The sequence below is a fragment of the Stenella coeruleoalba genome (assembly GCF_951394435.1).
Source record: "Stenella coeruleoalba genome assembly, chromosome: 4".
NCBI lineage: Eukaryota > Metazoa > Chordata > Mammalia > Artiodactyla > Delphinidae > Stenella > Stenella coeruleoalba.
In genome coordinates this window covers 135,530,443-135,553,250 of record NC_137149.1, presented here as the reverse complement: position 1 = coordinate 135,553,250, position 22,808 = coordinate 135,530,443, and the positions used below count along the sequence as shown (strand labels likewise).

The 22,808-nt window shown below is 35.6% G+C and overlaps 1 long non-coding RNA gene across 1 annotated transcript in view; it reads left to right on the top strand.

The window, feature by feature from the left end:
- LOC307185976 overlaps positions 1-22,808 on the top strand; it is a 48,394-nt gene that overhangs the window by 11,211 nt on the left and 14,375 nt on the right. Inside the window, exon 2 of the long non-coding RNA XR_013828222.1 lies at positions 8,928-9,097. This is a non-coding gene — a long non-coding RNA (uncharacterized lncRNA). The remainder of the gene's footprint in view (positions 1-8,927; positions 9,098-22,808) is intronic.

Below are 22,808 nucleotides of genomic sequence, written 5' to 3'. Positions count from 1 at the left end.
GCTCTGCAATCTTAAAAAGCTACAATAAGACAAATGGACAAAATTGTACCTGCACATAATAAACAAAATGTAGTTCAAGTCCGTGCTTTTGGCTGGATTGGAAGGCAGAGTAAAGGTTAATATTTAAAATATCTTTACTCTGTGTAGTGATTCATTTGCATGGCATTGGTCATAACTGAAACATAATAAAGCCAACATGTCTAATAATGTCTTACATGTCTAATAATATCCATCCATGCGTATTGTTCTGCTAATACACGATATAAATTTGATCTGACTTCATTAGAGAAAAACAATCACCATGATAGAAAGAGAAAAATGGAGATAAGGGATTCTATGCTGAGAAATGATATTTATAGAATCAACAGTTTTCATTTCCATGTAGGAAAAAATACACAGAGCAACAAACGTATTTATAAAAAATAGATTGAAAGAGTTTGGAGGTGCTGTACCAGGAAATTACAATCACACACAGTGACCTTTGTTAAATAATTTGACATGATTTCTATTCAAATAAATTGCTAGCTTAGTGGCCAAGAGGAAAAACAGTACAGGTTTTATATAACCCATTGATATGCTTCAGTTCCATATTATATATCATATTAGACGTAAGGGATTGGTTAATTAAACTTACCTCTTAGAAGGAAAGCAGTGAAGTAATATTCACCAGGAATTCCTATCCTATGGGTCTTGGATGCCCCACTGACCTTGAGTCATGGCCATGAGGCTGAGAATCTATATACAACAATATCGTGGACTGAATAGACATGACCCTTTTGATATGAGGTCCATAACCTGTTTCAACAATTCATCATTTAAGTACGGGAAATATAGGCATAAAATGTTTCAGTGATGTATCCCTGGTCACACCTCTAGTAAGTGGAAGAGTACTACTTGAATATCCACTAAACCACATATCCTCAGATAAATGCACTTATTGCTGGATCTCTTTGTGAATGACAAAGGAGCTTTTAAATGTAAGATATGTCTTGGTCAACTCAGAAATTTATTTTTTCAGAGCTCTGGGGGTTGAACGTTGGAGATCAGGGTGCCGGTGTGGTCTGGTTCTGGTGAGAGCTCTCTTCCTGGCTTTCAGAGGGTCTATCTCACTATTTCCCCATATAGTGGAAAGAGAGATCTCTCTTTCTTCCTCTTTTTAGAAGGCCACAGTCCTACTGGTTTAGGGTCCCATCCTTATGACTTCATTTAACCTGAAATAGCTTCAGATACAGTACCTTGAGGGTTATGGCTTCAACATACGAATTTTGAGGGGGACACAACTCAGTACACGGCACCCCTTAACTTCTTCAACTTCGATTACATTATGTTTTGTACAAATTACTCAAAACTCCATTTTATCAGGTCTAGACAGTGGCTTAGTTTAAACTTGCATTTTCTTTCAGAGCTTAAATTCAGATTTGTTATAAACTATATTGTCATGAAGGGAGTAAAGGTCTCAGGTGTGTGTGTGTGTGTGTGTGTGTGTGTGTGTGTGTGTGTGTGTGTGTGTGTGTGTGTGTGTGTGTTTTCTCCCCCAGGGGTGGTCGTGACTCTTATATACAGCAATATTTTAAAAATGTGGAAACATAATTTGTCAATCTATTTGATAGATGGGTAGAGCTTTGTATAGTCTTTGGCTTGGGTCTTTTCAAAGCAGAATATTTTTAGAGACAGGTTTCTACAGATATGGTGGTAGTACATTTCTCTTGGTTAGCTATAAACACAAGTCACAAAATATTAATATTGAGACAGGAAATGCAATTACTTTCCCATCCTGAATTAATACTGCTAACATACATGAATCATATCTGTGAAACTATATTTTATAATGCTCTTTCTGCTGAATAAAAAATTTAGAGTAAATTTGGTACTCTTGATCTATAGAAATGGCAAGAATTCTAATATATGGATTTCATTAACTGTGAATTCAGAATTCCTTTTATGCTGCAAACAATTGCTGGAAAACAATTTACTCTGCTATTTGCCAAAGTAACTGAAAATATGTGGAAGAATAAGAGCACAGAAGTTTGACCTATTTAATTTACATGATGATATTGACGCTTAGGGATATAACATGATTGTACTTGGGACATTTTTGATTGTTATAAAATGAATTGAAATTTAGTAGGATAAGGGCGTTTGCATTTTTATTCTTAATAATGGATCAACAATAATTATTGCTGTGCTGATACATGGATAGTAGGATTAGAGACAGAATGAGCAAGGTATATATAATGCATGTTTAAAGCTCCTGTTAACATTCATTCAAATACAAATCAAAATCCAGTAATGAAAGATAAAATAGTAGGTTAGCTATGATATACAAGGAACAATTGTTTTCCATTCAGTTAGGTTTGGCTTGTGATCAAAGGCAGCCTTGAAAGAGAAAAGCTGAGTGGAAGGAATCTCCAAACATATTTCAAAGATTATGTTTGTCTATCAAGGAAAAGAATGGTGCTGTCACAGGTTTTTCAAAATAAATGCAGAGACACCATTACTCTCTCTGTCTTCTCGGTGCATTTCAGCTGCCCATCAGTGGAAATAATTTTCCTGTTTCCAGATACTTAATGTTCCACGTAGGCTTTCTTTACAGGTGTTGTCTGGCATAGAATATGTTGATAAGAATAGAGTTGTCACTGCTTACTATTCACTAGAAATGGAAACATATCTGAAAGCTTGCTTTTGTCATTCTTTCTGAGATTTTCTTTGAATTCGCAATTTAAAAACTATTTTAAAAATCTGCAATGTGGACGCCTCTAAAAATGAGATATATATGCTATTAAATTCAACAATAAAGTATATTTTTGGTGAAGTTCATAAAAGATATAAACAGATCCAAAAAGATCCACTGAGAAGGTAAAAACTATTTTCTAATCAATTTCCAATAAAGCAGTTTATAATTATTTTTAACAATAAATTCTGAAAACATTTTGAAAAAACGTAAAATTTTTCTGCATGCGTATTAACATCTGAGTTGAATTGTTTGCCGTCATATATGGAATTTTTAAAACTTCTTTATGGGAACATTTAGCAGTATAACACAAACTTTTTCTTCTTAATTAATTTCAGTATCATTTTTAGCTATTCAATAAAAAACGAACAAACAAAAACCCTCAAAACATCTTAGAGTAGTTTTGAAATTAAGTTGTTGACTGCCCAATTAAATGTTCTTTTTTTCTCTGATAAATTTCTTTCTTTTTAAAAAATTTTATTTATTTATTTATTTAATTTTTGGCTGCATTGGGTCTTCATTGTTGTGTGTGGGCTTTCTCTAGTTGCGGCAAGTGGGGGCTACTCTTCATTGCAGTTCACGGGCTTATTGTGGTGGCTTCTCTTGTTGCGGAGTGCAGGCTCTAGGCGTGCAGGCTTCAGTAGTTGCAGCACGTGGGCTCAGTAATTGTGGCGCACAGGCTTAGTTGCGCCGTGGCACGTGGGATCTTCCTGGACCAGGGATTGAACCCGTGTCCTCTGCATTGGCAAGTGGATTCTTAACCACTGGACCAACAGGAGAGTCCCTCTCTGATAAATTTCATTCTTCTCAATTTTTAATCAATTCAGATATGATATAGTTGCTCCATTTGTCACATGAATACAAACACATTCTCCAAATACCCTGCAGGGGGCCGGTCAGCAGTTTAAAGGAAACAGCTGTTGGTAATGGATATGCCTTTATATTAGCCCGAGAGGTCTTAGTGATTTTGAGAAGTATCATAAGTTCAGGAAATTCTGCAAGGATTGTTCAGATATAACTTTATGTTCCATTCATATTGATGATTTCCAGAAAACATTTCTCTCAATGAAGTTTTTATAGTTTGATTTTTTGTAAATTTTGTTTAAAAACACATCCAAGTTCTATTTCTCGTCCAGAAGGTATAACAGGGACCAGATATATCCTCCTATCTGAAACATCCAGAATCAAAACTTATGAAACAAAGGTTTGCAATACAATTCCATCAGGCAGTGAAGTACAGTGATCCCAGAGAGCCAAGAAATAAACTAGGTTAGTCCTATGATTGTCCCAGTTTACTGTCTTGAGATAGTTGTCAGGTTGCTCGGGGAAAAGGAACCCTGGCAGAGCATGGAAGACTCCTGATTTAAGGACAGAGCTGAGTGTTTGGGGAGACCAAGGCTACTAGAGTTCTCCAGATAGAGTATGGGAGAAGAAAGAGTAGAACAAAAAGAGAATACTGGAGCCCTGTAGAAGGGTCTTTCTTGCTTATTCAGCTGATTATTGATTAATGCATTGTATATGAGGAAAATACCCTAAGCAAGCAAGAAACAGCTGAAAGGATGAGAAGCAACAGTCCCTGGCAGGCACACAGGGCCAGCAATAGTGTCCTTTCCCAACAGCCAGACTAAAAAAACTGTACAGTTCATGGAGAATTAGGTAGAGTCCTCAGAATAATTAAATCTAAACTAAATGCTGTTCTTTCATACCTAAAAACTCTTAAAAGCAAGACCTAAAAGGATCAAATTCTTCACAATTAAATTGACTGCATCCTGGGACTTCCCTGGTGGTCCAATGGTTAGGACTCCGTGCTCCCAATGCAGGGGGCCCAGGTTAGATCCCTGGTCAGGGAACTAGATCCTGCATGCATGCTGCAATTAAAAAATGATCCCGCACGCTGCAATGAAGATCCCGCATGCCACAACTAAGACCCTGCACAGCCAAATAAATAAATTAATTAATATTTATAGAAATACAAAATTATACAGCCCCAAAGGTAAAATTTACAGTGTCTGGCACCCAATCATAAATAACCTGGGATACAAAAGAGCAGGAAAATACTATCCATAATGAGGAGAATCAGTTAAAACTGACCTAAAACTAACACAGATGTTAGAATTCGCTGACAAAACATCATAACAATTATTATAATGGTTTTCTATATTTTTAGAACGTTAAGTAAGGGCAGGGAAGTAACAAAAAGACCTAAATCAAACTTCTAGAACTGAGAACTATTTCTTGCCTGACAAATATATGGGTTAGGATTAAAAACTAGACTACATATTGCAGAAGAAATGACCAGTGAACTTGAAGACATACCAGTAGAATCTATTGAAATTCAAATACAGAGAGAAAGGAGAATTTAAAAAAAGAACAGGACGTCAGTGAGTTGTGGGTGACCTGTAGTGACCTAAAATGTGTAGATGGAGTCCCTGATCGGGGGTAGCGGTGGAGGAGCAGACAAAGTATTTGAAGAAATATTGGATGAACATTTTCCAAATTTGATGAAAACTATAAACCCACAGATTCAAGACTTAAAAATCTACAGTAATAACAGTGTGGTGTTGGCATAAAGATAGACAAATAGATACATGTAACAAAATAGGGGAGGATTCCAAAATTTATGAGGACATGTTTAGAAGTAATAGTACATGCATTATCTTTATTTGTTTCATGGATTCATAAAAGCATTTCATGGGTACATAAATTTGTCAAACTGTATCACAATTTACACTTTTAGTATAGCCAGATTACTTTATGTCAATTAGATCTCAATAAAGCTGTTAAAAAATAAGACATTTCCTTAAGTGTAAAGCACTCAGAATGGTTTCAGAAATAAAGAAAAACATTCCCAACTGCTTTATAATTTAGTTCTTAAGAAGCTAAAGTTACTTAAAAATATTTTCATATCTAAATTATGCCAGGTTTTAGGCATGGGACATGACTCATTCGTGTTTTTCAGGCTCTGTGCGACCAGTGAAGAAGTATTTATTCAGCACCCATATGATACCATTGCAGTGTGCAAAGGCAATCGGAGTTCAAAAAATGACGAGATGTGCTCGCTGATATCAGTATCTAACAATTTAGTTGGAAACCCTTCATTATTATTATTTTATACTGCTTTGTCTACATACATGTGTTTTTTATACAATTGAATACATATTCGTTTGTATAACATATTTCAACTTATTTCAGTCTCTTAGAATGAGATCAGTACCTGGTTACTGAGACATTCTTTTTTGGATAAAAAGATTCTTCCAAAAAAAAAGTCCAAATTTGTTATCAAATGACTAATATCAAAAGACTATGTATACTTTCAAAGTTGGTGAAGTCTGTAATTTCAAAAGTCATTCTTATTTTATTCGTGTAATCTCCATGATCCCAAATATTACCTCATATCTATGGTAATTCATTAATATGCTGATTCTCCATCATTTACACATTTTTGTTTTCTGATTTTAAAGAGAAATTGAAACATACTATGCATATTTATAGTAAACTGAACAAACATGGTTTATGTCTAAGTCAAACCTAAATATAAAAAAATAATCAGGTTCAGAATGAGAAAGATACTAAATAGAGAGGTCTCGCTTTTCTCCATGTTTGCTGGGCTCACTCTTCTATAATAAATGATTCCACAACTTATAAGTATTCTATCTCCTGTAAGGCTGTATTATGAATGCTATTTTTTTGTTATGTTAGACAAGTATTTAATGCAAAACATGCCATATTATTCACTTATTTCACTGAAATTTAATTCATTTTGTGGTTAAGTCTTTATAACTTAAGAACAAGGGTTATCTTTTTCAAGAGATATTTATCAGCTCTGAAAAAGATATCATTTAATAATAAAGGGATTATAAGAGAAAATACAATTCTTTGAATGTGAATGACAGAGACTCTGTTTAGTGGAAAATTACTTAATATAAAAAGGAAAGTCATATATAACAATAGCTCTTATTTGTAGAGTGCTTTAGTAGTTACCAAGCACTTTCACATATTATCTCATTTAATCTTCAAAACACAGCTATATGTTAAATCTGATTTGTGTAAGAGCAATTTGATATGCAGAAGATGAAGTAAATTTCTTTCTTTTATTATTGGCACCATGTTTATTTCACAAAGGATTTAGCGTGACAAGTAAAATGATTTGCTGAAACCTCACTAGTAAGTGGCAAAGCTGGGATTTCAAGACATGTTTTCTGACTCCAGTTCATTGATTGAGGTTAACAAAGTACATTGAAATGTTTGCTTTGAATAATGCATTGCTTCCCAATGATGAATCCTGGAAGCTCAGACTTTGGGTTCATTTAATTATGAGAAAGCTGGTGTCCACGGGTACTAGAAAGTGCCTAGAAAGCAAGTACAATCTCATATGGCTGATGGGAGAAAAGGAAGCTAGTATAACAGAGAGGAGGGTACAGTCATGTTGGGGTGATCAACTCCATTTCACTTACCTGGGCAGTATCAAAATCTTTGAAGGTTCAGTTGATTTCCAGGAGTATTAGTTTTTACATGATAGTGAAATTTATAACTGTACCAATTGTTAGTTTCTTTCCTCTTCAAAATATGATTAGTAATACTACCTATTCCCACCTTAATACTTGTCAAATCTATGTAATCACTTCAAATATTTGTCATTGCCTCTCCTGGAGAGCAGACGGTGATCAAATCACCAAGGAAAAAGAACAAAGTCCCTTCAAATTGGAGTCAGTGGTCTATTAGATAAGTAAAACACTGGGACAGAGGTAGACACTTGCTCCCAGACACTGTTCCTCTTCTCAAATGAATTATCCCAGCTCTCCCCAAGAAATAACCGACATTCTGAATTTGAGTTGATCATTGATTTGCTTACTTATAATTTTTACCCCTTTATTTTCTAAGTAATACTTCTTTGTGAATACTTGTTTAAAAGACAGAATTCCTAGAGAGAAATATGAAATGCAACGCATTGACTGTTTTATGAAATCACACGTTATAAAAATTCATTGTAATATATAAAAGAAAATTTTGAAGTGAGAAGAGAACTTGGATAACCTTGACAAAGAAGTCACAGTGCAAGTTTATTATTTTAATTTTTAATGTTAAAAATGAAGCTATTCAGAAAGAAATGGTTAGTATTTCCCTTTGGGGATACCATTTTAGAATTCACAACTTTACTAAAATATAGATAACTGAATATTCGACTTGCAGCAGATTTCATGAAATGTGCTATTCTGCGCCAAGTTCTGATAAAGTTCAAATCTTGACCTCTGCTGAGGAAAGCTGGTTACCCTGGACAAGTTAATTTAATGATAAGTGTATATAAAACCATAAAATACTCTTCTATTGGCCACTTAGGAAAAAATATTGCAGAACAATTATTGCATATCCAAAATATAACTGTTTAATTACAATATTCTTGGCTTTTGAAGTTGCTTACTCCTTAAGCAAATCCATAGGGTGTTTTTAAAATGAAATGATAATGGTATATTCCATTTTCTTCAGTTGTTAGCACATGAATACCAGTCATAAAAATGTTTCTATGTAGTCTGCACACTTTATACCTATATGCTAAGCATTGATACTAATTGGACTTTAATCAAAATTAGTTTATTTCTCACCTGTTGATAATAACAGTAATTATACTGGGGAAGAACAAGGTGAAGATGCCCTCTGGATAGGCTAAATAAAACACAGATGCAGAGACTCATCCTTGAACTAATTGAAAATTAAGTATGTGAGAATGTCTTTTTCTAGCCAGGGATATTCAGAGCACCAAAAAAACCCACCAAAAAACTGTTCTTTCTGTATTTGACAGTGTAATGATAAAAAGGATATGCTAAATAGTTGTCCTATATTTGCTTCTTATGTATTGCAGTTACACAAAATTATACTGAGGAGTTCCTGAGGAAGGTGAAGCTAAGGGCTAATCAATGTTTCACTATCATTGCTAAATTGCTTACCATCCTATACTTTTATACAGCATTCTTTCTGTGAAAGATAGGACAGAAGTTGTATAATAAGAGCATAGTGCTACAATGCTGTAATGTGAAACTAGTAATTCTTTTTTTGGTTTGAACCAAATTTAAAATTCTCAGGGAGAGAGAATGACCTTGAACTACCAGTTTCAGGTAATTTATTACAAATTTGAAGGCTTAAAAAGAACATATCTATGGTTGAAATCAAAATATTTTATTTTTTCTTTCTTTGGTTTCAGCCAATCAGAAAATGAGTTGATCCTTTCCCACATCTTGATGTAAATCATCTCTATGGAGCTTAAGACAATCAAGGAGCAAAACATCCACAGGAGGAGCAAAGTGTAAAGGAAGATGCTTGCAAGAAGCACAGAATAAAGGACTTTTGAGCAATGGCAGGAGCATTTGGCAGGTAATAAACCACCTGGAAGACTGACCTCTAGTAAGTCTTCTAGCCCCATCATTTGTTCAGGAACATGCTTGCACAATGGATGGAAGCCAGGATTTCCATAATCTTTGTGGGGTTGGAGGGCAGGAGCAGCACAGTCCTTGCTAATTAAGGGTACTTCCTCCTCCTTAATACATGATTTTCCCTCGGCTCCCGGGACACCACAATCTCCTGGCTTTGCTTTCACTCACTGGACATTCCTACCCAGCTACTTCTGGTTCTTCCTCTTCTTTTAGTCTTCTCAGTTCTAGTGTCCCAAGCCTCAGTCTTGGCTCTCCCCTTTGCTCCATCTACATTCAGTTCATCTTCCATGAGCTCATCTAATTCTTTATCTTTAAATAGTATATAGATAGATAGATAATAGTTCTCAATTTGTCTTTTCATTTTATTTTTTGCCTCTCAACTCTCTCGCCTCAAATATAGATGCATGTATCCACCAATTTTCCTGCTTCTATCACTCCTACTCTGATTCAAAGCATATCATTGTTCATGTGGCTACATAGTAGCTTCTAACAGGTATCTTTGATTTGACTCTTATAAGCTATCCCCATGGCCCCACTCTTTATACTCAACCTAAGAAACCAGAGTAACTTCTTAAAATGCATAAATCAGATGATGTCTCTTCTCCATTCAAAGCCCTACAGTGGCTCCCCCATTCACTAAATGTAGAAGCTAAATTCCTCATGATGGCTTACGAGGTCTAGGTCACCTTACCTTTCTGACCATAGCTCTACCTCCCTCTCCTCTCTCACTCCATCACAGCACGTTAGCCTCTGTACAGTTCTAGGAATATTCCAGACAAGCTCCTGTCTTCAGACGTCTCCGCCAGCCCTCAGCCTGGAATTTTCTTCTGTCAGATTTCTTTTTGAATTTGAGCTAAATCTTTCATCTCCCTCAAGTTTTCCCCACAGTTAACTTTCTCAACAAAATATACTTTTATCCCTTGTTCAGCATTACAACTACACCATCAACCCATTTTTCCTGATCTCTGATTACTTTTTCCATAGCATTTATCTCCTTATACACAATAGAATTGACCCCCTAACGATGTTTATGGTTTAACATCTGCCTCTCACCATTAGAATATAAGCCAAACAAAAACAAGTATCTTTTTTTGGTGATGTCCAGGTACTAGAACAATATCTTTTGTCAGTATTTGTTAAAGGAACAAAATTGGAGAGAGAGGTAAGGAGAGACAGAACATCAGTATGTTTATAAAAGCTTTCCCATGTCAGCAAAGAAAACAAAGGAAACTGACAGAAGATTCTCATATAGGAGAAGTATTGCAATTTCAGCATTTGTGCAATTGCAATTCTAGAAACAAAAATAGTGATACTAATTTTAACAAAGTTGGTAAAGATGGTGTAATTAGGAGAAAAGGTTGAATTTTCAAATAATAAATTTCAAGGAATTACAGAGATTGAGAATTTGCCTCTCAGCATAGGACCCAAGTGGGGCACAGGTAGACATGTGTGGTGCACAGAATGAGATAAAAACAGAGAGTAGATAGACTATAACACTTGGAATGAAATAGAAGAGCATATGTCCTAGAATTGTAACAGAGATGGCTACAGCTAATCTCTGACAAGGGATATACCAATGATTTATTTGAGAGGTAGTACATCAAGAGGCTAAGAGCATAATTTATGGAACCAGGCTGCCTGGTCCAGCTACTTATGAGTTTTGTGATATTGGCCAGTAATTTCACCTCTCTGTGTTTCAGTTTTCTCATCACTGAAGTGAATAGAATAATAGCACACCAGCTTCATAGAGATGTTACTAAGATTAGAAGAGTCTATATGTGTCAAACACTTAGAATAGTATCTGGCACATAGTGAAAGCTGTGTAAGTATGAATTATTAGCAGTAGTAGCAGTAATAGTTACCCACTGTAGTGATGCATAATATAACGACATCTAAAACGGTATTTCCTGAAGGGGTCTCTACACAGAATTCCAGATTCACATATTCGGTGGCAATCAAATGTGATTTCCAGTGTCTTGGTGAGAGACACTGTTAAAGGAAGGGCTGTGGACAAATAAACTTGAGAAACATAACATACTATATGCACCTCTTTTGGAGATTCATTTCTACAAAGATCTGCCTTGTCCTGTACTAAAGAAATCCAACTAACTCTGTTTAATTAAACAGTTTCCCCAAAACATTTGATTTTGGAAACCTCAGTTATAAAACATCTACTAACATTCTATATTTATCCTTAAAAGGGAACTGATACATTTATATTTGAAATATTCATACCCTGAACAGTGACTTTCTTATATTGAATTCATACTGTTTTATTACCTTGCTAACTGACAACCTTCTGATTCTGTCAGTGTTGTTATTTATATAGAAGTGTTTGAGCCATCATATTAATCTCTTCAATGTGCTTTCACTATAAAAAATAAGTATAAATTGAAATATATTTGTGAATAAAAATAAACATTAATTATAAACAAAAATTAAAATCACAATGATAAAAAATTTTCCAAATAATACTGAGGCATTGAGGCAAAACATTAAGTATGCCCAAATGGCTGATTTTTAGCCTCAGCTGTTAATTCAAATTAATGTAGTCTAGTCTATGAAAAGAAAAAAGCAATATTAACAAAACCCAGGATGCATATTATTAAAAAGTATATTGAAAATCTGAGATTTAAAGAAAGGGTTTTTTAAGTGTTCCAGGGAAGATGACACTTTCACATGACAGCTTTTCATCCTACTTAAAATAAAAATTAAAGCCCCCATAATTAAGCCTCCTCTTATGTATTCGACCACACCTCCTACCAATCTCCCCTTCTCTTACTTTGCTGCAGTCACACCAGGCTCCTTGCTGTCCCTTGCACACGCTGGACCTACTCACACCATCAAGCCTTAGTACATGCTGAGTCTTGCGCCCACAATGCTCCTTTTTTCCCCAGTGTCCCACAGATCTCCCTTACCTACTCATGTCCCTGCTCAGCTGACCCCTTCTCAGTGTGGGCTTCTCAGGCCTCCATCTTAAAATAGCCCCTGCACTTTCATTCGTCCTTCACTATTTTCCAAACCACTCTCATAAAATCTTTCATATTATGTATCTTAGCTGTTTTTGTTTCCTAACTCTCCCCACTAGAATATTAGCTAGTAAAGGGCAAATATTCTTGTCCATTTGAACATTGATTTACCCTTTTAGACTAGAACAGTTCCTGGCATAAAGAAGACACTGAATACTTGGTGAATAAATGAATGATATATTAAAGATGAAAATAAATTTAAAAATATTATTCAGATAAAGATGTTTTTCATAGTTTTAGCTGCTAAGCAGACACTTCCCCTATCTGTCCAATAGGGAATTTGTCCTAGAACCCTTCTCTCTGTGAGTAGTGCCACCCAAGTTCCCACGCCACAGTCAGGAAGGCACACTGAATCTCTCTCCCTCTGTTCCACTGCCTCTAATCATTCGTGGGGAATGCAGTATATCATCCTAAATATTTTTCATACTGACCCTTTTTTACTGCTGTTGCCACTGCTTGTCATATTTTATTCAGAATTTTATAATAATTTACTTAATGTCCCCTCTACCCCATTCTATCTATACCACTCTCATCCCCTTAATGTATGTAACAAATATACTGGACTTACAGACCAGATCATGGCTCTTCCTTCATCAAAATTCTTCCATGGTCCTATATTGTCTATAAAAAGAAGGGAAAAAAATAAAGTATTTTCATACCATGTGAGGTCTCATACTCACTTCCTCTATATTTCTGCCCTCTAGTCATAGTGATTTATGTATGGTTCCTTGACCTTTTCCACTCTTTGTGTTTGCATATCCTGTTCCCTCTGCTTAGAAGACCCTTTCCCTCCCCGTTGTCCTAATGCTACTTCCTAACTCATACCAAGTAGCTATTCTATGAGGCCTGCTTAGAACTCACCAATGACATGCCTTCTCCTCTTATGTCAACTTTGAAGCAATGTTCATGCTATTGTAATTCCTATTTTAAACTCCTCCATTATGCTGTGAGGCCCTCAAAGACAAGGGACCTATTATATACTTTTTAAAAAATTATTTTTAATTTTTAGCATATCCTTCAATGCTTGGCTCATAATATGGTCATAAGCATTGAATATATGAAGAACATTTTAGTGCAAATGAGACTAATTTCACTCATGTTATATTTGTAAACCCTCTGGTTTATGTTTTTAAATGCTATGTAAACTTTAGTTCCTCTAGTGTTCCTTGGATAATATTCATATATCTATGAAAAGTCTTGCTTTCCCTAAAGCTAAACTTTTGAAAATAATAAAAACTTTGAAATACATTTTACAACAAAAAATACCTCTTTTTCTTCCAAATCATAAAAGAGAACATGAGAAATGGAAGTTTTCCCCCCAAATATAGCTACAATTACTCATAGGGCCTCTGTGTCGGTCTCCTTAATGCCACAGCTACGATTTCAGGGAAATGCAGTGCTTTGTTTTCTGTGCTCTGTTATGAGACCACAGGGAGCTCTAGCTGCACAAAGAAGAGGATCAATTAAGAGACAGAGCATTCTTTCTTGATATTGTGGGAACATGGTCTCTACATGATTTTTAATTCTGTTTTTTAATCAGTCTTCAGAGAACATTTCATTTAGATTTATGTATTGTGGCAGCCATGAAAATGTGCCACGCAGATCTCCTGCTGTGAAGAGTATAATGGACTGTTGGCCCCAGCTGCTGCCCCTCTGGATCCAACGTTGTATTTGTTGCCAAGCCCTGCTTCCCATGGCCTGCTCCCAACCAATGACTAAACCTGCTGCCATACTAAAGCTGGCTTATTGAGTGAGATGCAGGACTCCTCTTACGGATGACTTTGGCTTGAGGACTCTGTATGGGCCTGACCAAATCTTTCTTGCAACTATGCTGGAGACATTCTACTTAATCCTCCTTCCTTCCCCCTCTCATTTCACAGGCATCAGACCTGCATTATGGCATGAAGTCTCCTTCTGCCTTCTGTTCAGTTCCCAATACATATTTTGTACATTTAATACCCTGTTGGCATTAATTTCTTGGCAGACACAGACTAATTCATATCTCGAGTAGAGTTGACTCTTTATACTGTCACAGGAAGGTGGCTACGTAATAAGATCTGTATAATATTTTGTCAAGATGATTCAGTACTTTCAGAGTATTAATTTATTCATTCATCCACTTTTCTTTCTTTTTATTGGAGTATAATTGCTTTACAATGGTGTATTCGTTTCTGCTTTATAACAAAGTACATCAGCTCTATGTATACCTATATCCCCATATCTCTTCCCTCTTGTGTCTCCTCCCACCCTCCCTATCTCACCCCTCTAGGTGGTCACAAAGCACCAAGCTGATCTCCCTGTGCTATGCCATCCACTTTTCTTGAATGACTACAATATATAGGAAATCTTCGAGAGATTCAAGGGATCAAATTAAAAAATCCTACACTTTTCTTTACTGTCCTTTCCTTTCTACTCTCAATATTATTCTTCCCTTATTTTTGTGTTCTGATTCATCAATATTGAACTACTATCCCTCTGAACCCGTTACTATAACCTAAGCCCACACCTACGTCCAAGTTGTTCCCCTGCTTGGACTATCTCTCCTTACTTCCTCCCTCCCTCCCTCCCTCCCTCCCTCCCTCCCTCCCTTCCTCCCTTCCTCCCTTCCTTCTGGCTGAGTTAGGTCTTTGGTGCTGTGTGCGGCCTTTCTCCTGCTGTGGCGAGCGGTGGGGGGGACTACTCTTCGTTGTGGTGCGCCAGGCTTCTCATTGCGGTGGCTTCTCTTGTTGCAGAGCATGAGCTCTAGGCGCGCGATCTTCAGTAGTTGTGGCTCACAGGCTCTAGAGCACAGGCTCAGTAGTTGTGGTGCAGGGGCTTAGTTGCTCTGCGGCATGTGGAATCTTCCCGGACCAGGGATCGAACCCGTGTTCCCTGCATTAGCAGGCGGATTCTTATGCACTGTGCCACCAGGGAAGTCCGGACTACCTCTTTCTGCTCCTTGCTGCTCACCTAAATGTGTTATCTTTCCCAGCCTTTGCATACTTAACAAATAATTTTCTACACAGCCTCTAGTTCTCAGCTCAGATTCTATCTGCTCTGTGAAGACTTCCATAACGCTTTAGAGTGATTCAAATGCTCCTAGGACTGCTAAGTATCTAGTTTTTAAAGCAGCAGTTTAGTAAAAAGTCATCATTAAAAGTTAAGAAAACATGTAGGAATATGGTCGTTGTCAATATTTCATATCACGCATTTATTGTTTTGTTGTTCCACAATTCTTTATATAGAAGTTATTTAAACACATTCTTACAACTGCAGATGCTCTGTCTCCTACACTCCCAATGCACTTTGTATCTACCATCATCATAAACGTTTTCTAAGCATAGTGTGTTGTTTGAGTGCACAGTCGTCTTGCTGTGAGAATCTAAAGTTCTCTGATCATGGAACAGATGCCTTTCATCTTTGAATCCCTAGTGTCAAACAGCCAGTAAATAAATATGTTTAATGAATGAAGAAGTTCCCAGTTAGTGGAGGAGATGTATACATGCACAGTTATTCATCTAGACAAATTCTTTCAAAGAATATAAATTATTTGTTGTTCAAATAAAGTAACTATATGTCAGAAAAGACATCTCAGGGTCAGAGATCAGTGGAGTTCAATGTAAGTGTGTTTTTTCTCCCCCAACATCTCATTATTTTAATTATCTTTGATTTATTTTAATAATCCTTGATCTATTTTATATAAGGCTATAATGAATTGGATGAATTAAATTAGAAGTATTTGTGAAAAGAAAGGACATTTTTGTTGGAAATTTGCACATTTATTTTCTAATCATTTCTAATCATGTTGGGACATTTGCTTTGCAGATGGACAAGGTATCCTACACTTTTTAATACAACCATCTATTTATATGTTGGGATGGAAGAGTCACAACTCTTATATCTAAAAAATTTTGTAAGCCAAAAACCACTCCCTCCCATAAAATGTAAACCCTGAAGGATTCAAAAAATATTTATTATATCTATGATACTGCTTTTCCATGTTCCAGGGTATATTTTATAAACTTTCTGCAGAAGAGAAACATCAGTATTATAAACTTAAAATGATCTTTTTTTTCCTTTTTGAATAGTTTTTTTTTTACTTATTTGATCCCAACTTATTTGCTAGACATCAAAACTAAATTAATTAGTTTATATATTACATATATATCTATTAGCTATATATAAATACTGTTAAATATATAATTAGTGAGGCCCTCTTACTGTGTATGTGACATAGTAATTTTTATAATAATACCCTTTTACTGGAAAGAATCGGTTAGTCACTAAACTAACATTTTCTTGACCTATTTCAAAAAACAATGGCTGCTTATTACTGTAGTATGTGTTGGGTGGAATTATAACTCTAGAAAAGCCCCTGATATACAAAGAAAAGCTGCAGCATATGTTGTTCTCTCTGTATCCAGTCCTTAGTTTGCCTTCTAAAATAAACAAAACAGCTGTGATGATCTGGAAGCCACACCTAGTTAACATCCTTAGGGTTAACGTGTAAGGTATGAGCCACCAAAACGGCTCCTGGGTTGCTGTGGATGAGGATTCTGGAAAAGTGCAGTCAGAACTTTCCAATCCATTGCTTTGGGACACCAGTTCAGATCCCAGCTGACATGCCTAATGGTTTTCAGGCCTGTGACAAATCTGATTTATTTGGATGTTCTTCTTCAGCTTCCATAAAGGAACCGCTGATGTGGTGACATATTAGTCATCCCGCCTCTAGAGCAGTTTCTTCTGCTGGTAGCGGAACCTCTGTTCAGCAGGGCTATAAATTTCTTTCAGAACCAACATCATGTTTCTGTTCTGTGCGAAGACTCTGTTAAGTCCTCTATTAAGCAAATCCCCTGCCATCCATTTTCTCAAAGTCAAGATGTCTGCCTAGACAACAATTTAGTTAATGAAGGAGAACACTTTGCAAAACGCTGATGGAGTGAGGGAGGAGGGGTGCGAGGAAACACTAGGGCTTGCAATTTTATAATTTAAGTAAAATTAGAACTGAGATGTATCATTAAGTATTATTGCCCCTAATAACATCTAAAGCAGTGTTCTGTTCTTTTCTCCCTCAAAATCTAATTATTGTACAACCAAAACTGCCTTCTCTGTAGCATCTTTTTGTAAGAAACAGTTTTATTTTTAGGGGTTCTTTCTTTCACAGTCGGAGTCCACAGTTCCGTTTAGACCACCGGGAGTTAAACAGTTGATCACTAGAATCTTTCTTTCTTTCTTTTTTTTTTTTTTCCTGAGTCTCATCATTCTTTTCCTCGTACCTTCAACTGAACTGGATCTCCCATCACATTTCACTGTGCATGTTGGTGGCAGCTCAGTAAAAATCCTTTCCTTTCCTTTTTTTTTTTCTTACCACTCTAGGCTAATGCAAATTTTATTCTTAATGTTTATTCTTATTTGACAATATTTTAAGCTAAAATATGAAAGGAAAATAGTGTTAACACCAAAATAAACACTTTGTTCTTTTCAACTGGTAGACTCTAATACACATAATTATGGTTATTGTTAAGTAACATGTTCTAGAATAGTGTGTTTTGCCATACTTGCCCTTTTCTGTATATTCAACTACTATTTATTTTTATTTTAACTGTGCTTTTACATGAACATATATTTAAAATTGAGCAAGTTGTCTTAACATTGTGAAAAGTTTACAATATTCTCTTCTTAGGCACGCTGTAATGACGGTGTTTTATCTTGACAAATATCCATTAGGTATGAACATTCAAGAAAATTATCCTGTGCCACCTTTCATATTTAATTGAATCACAGGAGTTTCCTTTTGGCTAATAACCATCAATATTATTTAATTCATAGTTAGATAAAGCTATTTTTAAATATCTTAATTTCATCAGAAGTTTAAAAGAGAAAAGAAGATGATGTTATTCTATTTTAGGGTATTTCACCCTAATATTAGTAATTTGTTCTTATGCATGAATAAGCTAGCAAAGCATGTATAATAGTGCTTGGCATATAATAAATACTAAAAGTATTATGGAAGTTATTAAAAATCATTTTATAATACAGATACCTCATGTCTTTATTAACAATTATCAATACCTTGATTCTTCCAGTCAGTAGTGTATATCTTCCAGTCCCACATGGGTATAACTATGACTTACCCAAATAGGAATGGATAGGTTTGTCTCAGATACCATGCTATATGGTACAGTTTGGCTGGTTGGCTTGTTCTGATTCAAGGTTAAGGATTGTAATTATACATTTAGTAAAGCTGATTCCTATGCTTAATCTTAATCTATTCATACCTGACTAAATTATTCGTTAGAAATTTTATAATAAAAACAAAAGGGGTTATTTGAAAATGACCAAACCCATGTTATGAAATGAATAATGTACAGTTTAAAAATCTGTGGAATCAGAATTCCTGTTGCTCAGCATTCTTACCAGGATTTGGTATTATCTGATTTTATATATATATATATATTATATAAATGAGATATCATCTCACATATATATTTTATATATTATATATTTTTATATATATATATATATATATTTTAAACATCCTAATAGGTGTGTAGTGGTATCCCACTGTGGTTTTAGTGTACATTTCCTAATAAAAAATGATGTTGAGTGTCTTTTTATATGCTTGTTTGCCATTCTTATAGCTTCTTTAATGGTGTCTGTTCAGATCTTTTGCTCATTTTTAAGCTGGGTTATTGGTTTTCTTACTGTGGAATTGCAAATATTCTTTATGTATTCTGAATAAGTGATTTGCAAAAAATTTCTCTCTGTGGGTTGTAGTTTCGTTCTCTTAGGAGTTTCATTTCTTTTTTTTTTTTAACAACTTTATTGGAGTATAATTGCTTTACAATGGTGTGTTAGTTTCTGCTTTATAACAAAGTGAATCAGTTATACATATACATATGTTCCCATATCTCTTCCCTCTTGCGTCTCCCTCCCTCCCACCCCTCCAGGTAGTCACAAGGCACCGAGCTGATCTCCCTGTGCTATGCGGCTGCTTCCCACTAGCTATCTACCTTAAGTTTGGTAGTGTATATATGTCCATGCCTCTCTCTCGCTTTGTCACAGCTTACCCTTCCCCCTCCCATATCCTCAAGTCTATTCTCTAGTAGGTCTGTGTCTTTATTCCTGTCTTACCCCTAGGTTCTTCATGACATCTTTTTTTCTTAAATTCCATATATATGTGTTAGCATATGGTATTTGTCTTTCTCTTTCTGACTTACTCCATTCTGTATAACAGACTCTAGGTCTATCCACCTCATTACAAATAGCTCAATTTCATTTCTTTTTATGGCTGAGTAATATTCCATTGTATATATGTGCCAATCTTCTTTATCCATTCATCCGATGATGGACACTTAGGTTGTTTCCATCTCCGGGCTATTGTAAATAGAGCTGCAATGAACATTTTGGTACATGACTCTTTTTGAATTATGGTTTTCTCAGGGTATATGCCCAGTAGTGGGATTGCTGGGTCATATGGTAGTTCTATTTGTAGTTTTTTTAAGGAACCTTCATACTGTTCTCCACAGTGGCTGTATCAATTTACATTCCCACCAACAGTGCAAAAGGGTTCCCTTTTCCCCACACCCACTCCAGCATTTATTGATTCTAGATTTTTGATGATGGCCATTCTGACTGGTGTGAGAAGATATCTCATTATAGTTTTGATTTGCATTTATCTAATGATTAATGATGTTGAGCATTCTTTCATGTGTTTGTTGGCAGTCTGTATATCTTCTTTGGAGAAATGTCTATTTAGGTCTTCTGCCCATTTTTGGATTGGGTTGTTTGTTTTTTTGTTATTGAGCTGCATGAGCTGTTTATAAATTTTGGAAATTAATCCTTTGTCAGTTGCTTCATTTGCAAATATTTTCTCCCATTCTGAGGGTTGTCTTTTGGTCTTGTTTATGGTTTCCTTTGCGGTGCAAAAGCTTTTAAGTTTCATTAGGTCCCATTTGTTTATTTTTGTGTTTATTTCCATTTCTCTAGGAGGTGGGTCAAAAAGGATCTTGCTGTGATTTATGTCATAGAATGTTCTGCCTGTGTTTTCCTCTAAGAGTTTGATAGTTTCTGGCCTTAAATTTAGGTCTTTAATCCATTTTGAGCTTATTTTTGTGTATGGTGTTAGGGAGTGATCTAATCTCATACTTTTATATGTACCTGTCCAGTTTTCCCAGCACCACTTATTGAAGAAGCTGTCCTTTCTCCACTGTACATTCCTGCCTCCTTTATCAAAGATAAGGTGACCATATGTGCGTGGGTTTATCTCTGGGCTTTCTATCCTGTTCCATTGATCTATCTTTCTGTTTTTGTGCCAGTACTATACTGTCTTGATTACTGTAGCTTTGTAGTATAGTCTGAAGTCAGGGAGCCTGATTCCTCCTCCGTTTCTCGTTCTCGAGATTGCTTTGGCTATTCTGGGTCTTTTGTGTTTCCATACAAATAGTGAAAGTTTTTGTTCTAGTTCTGTGAAAAATGCCATTGGTAGTTTGACAGGGATTGCATTGAATCTGTAGATTGCTTTGGGTATTAGAGTCATTTTCACAATGTTGATTCTTCCAATCCAAGAACATGGTATATCTCTCCATCTATTTGTGTCATCTTTAATTTCTTTCATCAGTTTCTTATAATTTTCTGCATACAGGTCTTTTGTCTCCTTAGGTTGGTTTATTTCTAGATATTTTATTCTTTTTGTTGCAGTGGTAAATGGGAGTGTTTTCCTGATTTCACTTTCAGATTTTTCATCATTAGTGTATAGGAATGCCAGAGATTTCTGTGCATTAATTTTGTATCCTGCTACTTTACCAAATTCATTGATTAGCTCTAGTAGTTTTCTGGTAGCATCTTTAGGATTCTTTATGTATAGTATCATGTCATCTGCAAACAGTGACAGCTTTACTTCTTCTTTTCCGATTTAGATACCTTTTATTTCCTTTTCTTCTCTGGTTGCTGTGGCTAAACTTCCAAAACTATGTTGAATAAGAGTGGTGAGAGTGGGCAACCTTGTCTTGTTCCTGATCTTAGTGGAAATGCTTTCAGTTTTTTACCATTGAGGACAATGTTGGCTGTGGGTTTGTCATATATGGCCTTTATTATGTTGAGGAAAGTTCCCTCTATGCCTACTTTCTGCAGGGTTTTTATCATAAATGGGTGTTGAATTTTGTTGAAAGCTTTCTCTGCATCTATTGAGATGATCATATGGTTTTTCTCCTTCAATTTGTTAATATGGTATATCACGTTGATTGATTTGTGTATATTGAAGAATCCTTGCATTCCTGGGATAAACCCCACTTGATCATGGTGTATGATCCATTTAATGTGCTGTTGGATTCTGTTTGCTAGTATTTTGTTGAGGACTTTTGCATCTATGTTCATCAGTGATATTGGCCTGTAGTTTTCTTTCTTTGTGACATCCTTGTCTGGTTTTGGTATCAGGGTGATGGTGGCCTCGTAGAATGAGTTTGGGAGAGTTCCTCCCTCTGCTACATTTTGGAAGAGTTTGAGAAAGATAGGTGTTAAGTCTTCTCTAAATGTTTGATAGAATTCGCCTGTGAAGCCATGTGGTCCTGGGCTTTTGCTTGTTGGAAGATTTTTAATCACAGTTTCAATTTCAGTGCTTGTGATTGGTCTGTTCGTATTTTCTATTTCTTCCTGATTCAGTCTTGGCACGTTGTGCATTTGTAAGAATTTGTCCATTTCTTGCAGGTTGTCCATTTTATTGGCATAGAGTTGCTTGTAGTAATCTCTCATGATCTTTTGTATTTCTGCAGTGTCAGTTGTTACTTCTCCTTTTTCATTTCTAATTCTATTGATTTGAGTCTTCTCCCTTTTTTTCTTGATGAGTCTGGCTAACAGTTTATCAATTTTGTTTATCTTCTCAAAGAACCAGCTTTTAGTTTTATTGATCTTTGCTATCGTTTCCTTCATTTCTTTTTCATTTATTTTTGATCTGATTTTTATGATTTCTTTCCTTCTGCTAACTTTGGGGATTTTTTGTTCTTCTTTCTCTAATTGCTTTAGGTGCAAGGTTAGGTTGTTTATTCGAGATGTTTCATGTTTCTTGAGGTAGGATTGTATTGCTATAAACTTCCCTCTTAGAACTGCTTTTGTTGCATCCCATAGATTTTGAGTCGTCATGTCTCCATTGTCATTTGCTTCGAGGTATTTTTTAATTTCCTCTTTGATTTCTTCAGTGATCACTTCGTTATTAAGTATTGTTTAGCCTCCATGTGGTTGTATTTTTTACAGATCTTTTCCTGTAATTGATATCTAGTCTCATAGCATTGTGGTCGAAAAAGGTACTTGATACAATTTCAATTTTGTTAAATTTACCAAGGCTTGATTTGTGACCCAAGATATAATCTATCCTGGAGAATGTTGCATGATCACTTTAGAAAAATATGTATTCTGTTGTTTTTGGATGGAATGTCCTATAAATATCAATTAAGTCCATCTTATTTAATGTATCATTTAAAGCTTGTGTCTTCTTATTTATTTTCATTTTGGATGATCTGTCCATTGGTGAAAGTGGGGTGTTAAAGTCCCCGACTATGATTGTGTTACTGTCGATTTTCCCTACTATGGCTGTTAGTATTTGCCTTATCTATTGAGGTGCCCCTATGTTGGGTGCATAAATATTTACAA